This window comes from Miscanthus floridulus, chromosome 5, assembly GCF_019320115.1.
Source record: "Miscanthus floridulus cultivar M001 chromosome 5, ASM1932011v1, whole genome shotgun sequence".
Lineage (NCBI taxonomy): Eukaryota > Viridiplantae > Streptophyta > Magnoliopsida > Poales > Poaceae > Miscanthus > Miscanthus floridulus.
In genome coordinates this window covers 143,077,923-143,084,741 of record NC_089584.1, presented here as the reverse complement: position 1 = coordinate 143,084,741, position 6,819 = coordinate 143,077,923, and the positions used below count along the sequence as shown (strand labels likewise).

Below are 6,819 nucleotides of genomic sequence, written 5' to 3'. Positions count from 1 at the left end.
GCGAGACTGGGGGAAGGGAGCGACTGCGGCTGCGATTGACGAGGGTGGAGCGGGGACTCGGTGATGGAGTTGGACCGGGGAGTCGGAAGGGGTCCGTGCGGCTTGCTCGGTCCCTGCGCAGCTATGGCAGAGACGACGGGGACGAGTCGGAGGAGGGGGGGGGGGTGACAAGACGGACCCACTTGTAAGCGGGCGGTGAGTAGGGCAAAACGGGAAAGAAAAGAGGCCGCGAAAAAAAAAATTAAATTTGTCAAAAAAAAAAATACTCAAAGATATTCGAGCGAATCTCTTTTGCCGGACGGCAAACGAGGAAGCCCGAATTTGGCAAAATTCCAATTATCTCCCCGTCGAGCCCCGGACGGAGACTCCAATGGCGTGTTCGGCCGCGGCGGCCGCCGCGGGGTGGCTGGTGTCGCCGTTCCTCGACAACCTGAGCAGCCGGCTCCGCTCCTACGCCGACGACCTCCTTCGCTACCTCCCCCTCTCGGAGTCCGCCTCCGCCGGCCTCGAGCGCCTCAAGGACTACCTCCTCCGCCTGCAGGCGTACGCCTCCACCGTGGAGCGCGCCCAGCGCCGCCCGCCCCACTCCACGCTCCTCGCCTGGTTCAACGGCCTCCGGGACGCCGCGCACGACGCCGACGACATCCTCGACGAGATCAGCTACAGGCGCCTTGCGGATGCCCTCATCGGATCCCGCCCCGACCTCTGCAGCATCCTCGACACCCCCGGCCAGCTTTGCAGCCGCCTGGTGCCAGTATGCTCCGACCACCCCTTCAAACGGTTGCCCTCCGTCCTCGACAAGCTCGCCAACGCGTTTGCGGACTACGCCGGGATCGCCTCCCTCGTGGGGATCGATGCCCCCAAGTCGCCGCAGTGTGGGAACCGGCTCTCCAGGAACTCTAGCTCCATCATCCCGGCCGACGACGCCTTCTTCGGCCGCCAACGCGAGCTCCACGTTCTGGTCGAAATGTTAGTTGGTGGCAACGGCTCTGCTCAACTACAGAGCCAGAGTGTCTCGGTTGTCGCCATTGTTGGGGATGGTGGGATCGGCAAGACGAAGCTGGCTCAGACGGCATTTAATCATGCCAACATTCAGGAGCACTTTGATCCCCTCATGTGGGTGTGCGTCTCTAGCCATCTGGATGATATGAGGATTACTAGGGAGATACTGCAGGCTGCTACGGATTGGAAGGTGGATTATGATGGGATAGTGAATTTTGATAGGCTGCAAAAATTGCTTGTCTCTGCTGTTGCAGGGAGGAGGTTCTTGCTTGTCCTAGATGATGTTTGGGATGACAACGAGATGAGCATGTGGGATAACGGGGATAGGTGGAGGAAGCTACTAGCTCCTCTGCAGAATGGGAATCAAGAAAGCAGGATCATTGTTACGACACGCATGAAGATGGTTGCTGACATGCTAGGCGTGAGGATGCCAGTGATGTTGGTGGGTTGGAAACTAAAGAGAATTGGTTGCTGCTTAAGAAGTGTGCACTAGGTAGCGAGAATAGTCGCGAACACCCACGTTTGCAGGATATTGGGAGGAAAATTGCATCGAATCTTAATGGATCCCCTCTTGCAGCCAGAGTTATTGGTGGGAGGTTCAGTAATACTCGAATTGCAAAGGAGTGGAACAATATCTCGGAGACAGATATTCATGGTGACATTGTCTCGACACTTCTGTCGAGCTATTATCATCTCCCGCAACACTTGCAACATTGCTTTGCATATTGCAGCATATTTCCAAAGAACTGGAAGTTTGAGCGTAAGAAATTGATCAGAATGTGGATAGCACAGGGTTTTGTTCATATGGAAAATGGAAGCATGGAGGATGCAGGTATAGAATATTTCAAACAACTGTTGGCAAGATCATTCTTTCATACTCTTAGGCAGGGAAACAGAACGCACTATGTCATGCATGACCTGATTCACGATTTGGCACAAATCGTTTCCTGCTGTGATTGTGCAAGGATGGAAGGCAACAAGTCTAAAACCATACCGTCGACTGTTAGACATGTATCTGTTTCAAGCAGCTCTCTACCACGGCTGAAGGAGCAATTTGACTTGAGAAGATTACGGACATTAGTTGTATTTAAAGATTCATCGGTGACCCCAAGTACTATTCCACATGATTTTCTTGCTGAGGTAAAGAATGTACGCACGTTAGATCTCACAGGATGTCTTATATCAGAGGCACCTGAAGCAATTGGTTATCTAATTCATCTGCGTTACATAGCACTTCATGGTACTATCAAGAAGCTACCTGAATCTGTGAGCATGTTACTGCATCTTCAGACTCTTGATATTCCAAAGAAGTGTCAGCTCGATGGTTTTCCTAAGGGCATGCACCTGTTGGTCAACTTGCGGCATCTTGGCATAGATTTTACATACATTTCAATGATAAGGGGTATTGGTACTCTAGTTAATCTTCAAGGGTCTATTGAATTCCATGTTAAAAAAGAACAAGGGCAGAGCTTAGTGGAGTTGAAGGATATGAACGACCTTCATGGTCTACTTCACATCAAGTACCTGGAAAACGTTCAATGCAAGGAGGAAGCTTGCAATGCTGAATTATTCGATAAGCGATATCTTAAAATTCTGAAACTTGAATGGAACTCTGCGAGTTCAGCTTTTGGTCCCACCAGGGATGCGGAAGTATTAGAAGGCTTAGAACCTAATCCAAACTTGGAAGAGCTTCATATTAAAAGGTACAAGGGGGAATCATCACCAAGCTGGTGGGAGGTGAAAATTCTGTCCCAGCTTAAGTCCTTGTATCTGACAAACTGCAGGAGGTGGAAGCTACTTCCTTCACTTGGACAGCTTCCACTTCTGAAGGTGTTGCACCTTAAGGAGATGTGCTCAGTTACTGATTCCATCACTGAAGTATCTTGAGTTTGATGATATGCCAAACTTAGTTAGTTGGGTTGGAGAAAATGGTGCCTCATTTTTTCCTTGCCTGCAGAAACTGAAGATTTTAAACTGTCCGAAATTGATTGTAGTGCCCTTGCTTCCTCCTACAACAAAAAGTGTGACAGTAGAAAGAACTCAAAAGATTTATGATCTCAAATTGACCCCATACTGTTCATCAAAATCACGCAGATTCATTTTGGAAATTTCTTCTGGACGCATATTGAACGAAGGGTTTTTACACCAGAAACACCTTGAAGCTATTGAGGTTCTAAATATTAGAGGTTGTTGGGGTTTGGAGCATGCTGGAGGATTCCGGTTATTATCATCATTAAGAAAATTGCGATTATCTCAGTGCAACATGGATGGTGAACAGCTGAGTTTGTGTTTGCAGCACTTAACTGGTCTTGCCTCATTAGACATAGTTTACTGCCAGAATATCACATCTTTTCTCTTGCCAGCAGGTTCAAGGCATTTTGAAACACTCCAGCATTTGTGCTTTCAGGATTGCCAGATGCTTTCTTCCTTGGCTAACCTGGATAGCTTTGTTTTCCTAAAAAGTTTGATCATTGAGAGGTGCATAAGAGTAAAGATAGAGTCTTTACCAGCTAAGCTGGAGGGAATGAGATCTCTTAACAAACTTAGCATCTTGCACTGCCCAGGGTTTCAAACACTACCGAGCAACATTCCATTGTCCCTGGAATTTCTTCATTTGACTGGGTGCCATCCAGTGTTGATTCAAGGGCTCCTTGAGAAGCAAGGTCCAGAGTGGGAGAAGATTGCCCCTTTCTCTCAAATCAAAGTAATACTAAAGTGACGCCTTCTGTTGTTGCATGGTATGTTCTTACCCTATAATATTGGATCGCCTTTTACTCTTATTGCGCATGATGGTTTCAGTATGTTAGTACAACTGTGCACATGAGTTCAATTTATTTTAGCTCTAGGGCAATGGTGTGACAACTGTAGAATAGTTCTGGGCTTGTTGGCTGCATTAAATGATTATTATAACTAGGTCAATTGGCTTATACAATCACATGGCATGGTCTAGTATACAATAAAGGGTCCTAATCTTTCTCGACTAAAACCTAGTATTTGTTATACTTGTGTTAGGTTTTTAATATATCTAACTTGATTTTGTTGTTTAATTACGATTAGAGTCCACTGGTTTAAGGGATAGGATGTTTCTCTTTCTTTGAGTATTTCCAGTGATTGTTTTCTTTTCCTAAAAATGGCTATACCATCTGTCATCACTTACTAGTATATACCACTATATCAGCTTCATACTCGACTAATTTTAGAAAACCCCATAGAGTATAAAGATCTAAGAATATTGTCTCATGAAATGACTTCAACTGACGAACTCGGCGAACTACACTTTCCCCTTTTCTTGTGGGCATCCCACCTGGGCACTGAATAATATTCCATAATGCATTGGTGCTGCTGCTGCTGACAACAACAAAGCCTGTCAGTCCCAAGCAAGTTGGGGTAAGCTAGAGTTGAAACCCACCAAGAGTCTCTAGTTATGGTTCAAGCAATTCAATAGCTGCTTTCCAAGCACTGCTATTGAAACATAGATCTCTAGGTATATTCTAAGCTTTCAAATCTCTTTTTATTGTCTCCCCCCATATCAATTTCGGTCTACCTCTACCTCTCCTCACATTATTAGCTTGCCTCAGGACTCCATAATGCACTGGTGCCTCTGAAGGTCTCCTTTGGACATGGTCAAACAACCTCAACCGATGTTGGACAAGCTTTTCTTCAATTGGTGCTACCCCTAGGCGGTCACGTATATCATCGTTCCTAACTCGGTCCATTCTTATGTGACCACAAATCCATCGCAACATACGCATTTCTGCAACACTCAGTTGTTGAACATGTCGAAACTTTGTAGGCCAACATTCTGCTCCATACAACATAGCCGGTCTCGAATAGCTGCTCCATAATGCATTGGTGCCCACTAGTTTTTTTTTTTCTCGAACAGCCCACTAGTATCCTTTTGACATTGCCATCTCGAATACTGCTTAGCTAAAATCTAGGTAGCGCCATGACCATGAGGGGTGCAGCCCCAGCTTACCAGTTCCTTGTCCTTGGTGCTGCTGGGGCTGCAGCACCGGCCATGCCGGTAGAATCTCTAAGGGAAATATAAGTCTAAAAATTAACCCTAAGAGAAAAATGAGCCTAAAACTTGCAATTCAATCCATTTTTCAATCAATCCAGCACCCCTTGTCTAGCTTGTTTGTCTCCACCACTGCTTGATCTCTGATGTCTCCATTATTGACTTGGAGATCATGGCTCATTGGTAAATAAAGCAGTTGCTGATGTAGAAGGCACTCTTGGTTTCATCTTTTTATATTTCAAAAAATTAGTTCCCTGTAGTTCCATTAGAAAATGGTAGCAGTCTAGCAGAAATGTTCATTTAGCCACAGTTGTTCTCTCCCTTCTGGTAATGATCTTGTAATGTTACCACAGAGCCTCAAACCTCAAGTCATGGTTTTATGTCACATCATTAACTAGTATTGTTAAGATTTAGTTTTTGAACCTTGACATTTCTCATAATTGGGCTTCAGTGTGCCTCTTTTAGGTGCTTGTCTTGCTGAATGGAATTGAGTTGGCAGAACAGAGATCTGGATTTTGGACATGAAATTGGTGATTAGGATCCTCTATACATTTGCAATAGGATGTCAATAAACAAGGTCTGAGACTTCTCTTCAGAGCTTCTCGAGGAAACAAATAAGAGAGGCAAACCTCTCTAGTGTCAGTATACGGAAGTAACATTTTTCCTAGTGTCAAATAGGGAATTCGTTCACCCCACCTCGCTTCAATGCGTCGTCTGCCCGCTCAAGCAGAATGTAATATCCACTGATAAGGGAAACCGAAGCGTCTATGCCTTAATCATCAATTTCACTTCTCTTAGGCTCCGTTTGAATGTCGATATCGGAGGCCTTGGCATTGAATTGGCTTCAATACCAAATCAGAGTAGCATTGGTATTGGGTTACAATACCAAAACCATTGTATGAATGCAAATGAAATTGCTAGATGGAATTGTAAGGAGCTAGTGAATACCGATTCGTGTTTGGATGGTCATACCATGGCATTTGAGAATTGACCATCTTCTCCTCCTCTCCACACCGGACCACACTGGCGGCGGCGCTTTCTTGCGCCACCCACGACTCGTCGGTCCCGGGCAGAGCTCCCCCACGCCGCTCGTGCCTCGCCGAATGTGCACTGGAGCGGCACGAGGCGTGGGAGCTGCATGGCTCGCCGGCGGAGGGAGGAGGGGGGCAGCACAGCTCACCGGCAGAGGGAGGATGGTGGCCGGCGGAGGAGGACGGGGGCTGGCGCGCCTCACTAGTGGAGGAAGGACGGGGGATGGGGGCGGCGTGGCGTGCCGATGGAGAGTGGGGCCCTGCTGGAGTTGAAGGGGAAGGGGCGCCGCCGGAGTCGAGTGGCGAGAGGGAGATGTGAGGCGCGGTGCAGCGGGGGATGCAAGATGGAGACTAGACGAGTGCCAATGCCGATGAATACGGAGGGGAAGGGGTCTGAATTGAGGGAGGGGGTGCGGCTGAAGGCTCAATACCTCTTGGTATTGGAGAAGATTTCCAATTCCAATACCAAGAGCATCCGAACAGCAGGCATTGAAGACACCCAATGCTAATTCCGAATTCCAGGCTTCAGTATCTACATGCAAACGTGGAATTAAGGTTTTTCTTTGGTTTTGGTGCCTTTTTCTTTGCTGACTCCTGTACATTTTGTATTTTCTCTCTCCTTTTTTTCGTACTGTTTTTCTCTATACGTTTTTCTAAGTCCTTGTACGGTTGTACCTAGCCCTCTTCCTTTATTAATAGGATTTGGTACACTCTTCCTTCTTTAATAGGATATGGTACACTGGTACCCGTTTGTTGAAAAAACCCTCT

General features: G+C 46.8%; 1 pseudogene; it reads left to right on the top strand.

The window, feature by feature from the left end:
• Positions 1 to 328: 328 nt before the first annotated feature.
• On the top strand, positions 329 to 5,914 carry LOC136453934 (putative disease resistance protein RGA3; annotated as a pseudogene).
• Positions 5,915 to 6,819: the final 905 nt, after the last annotated feature.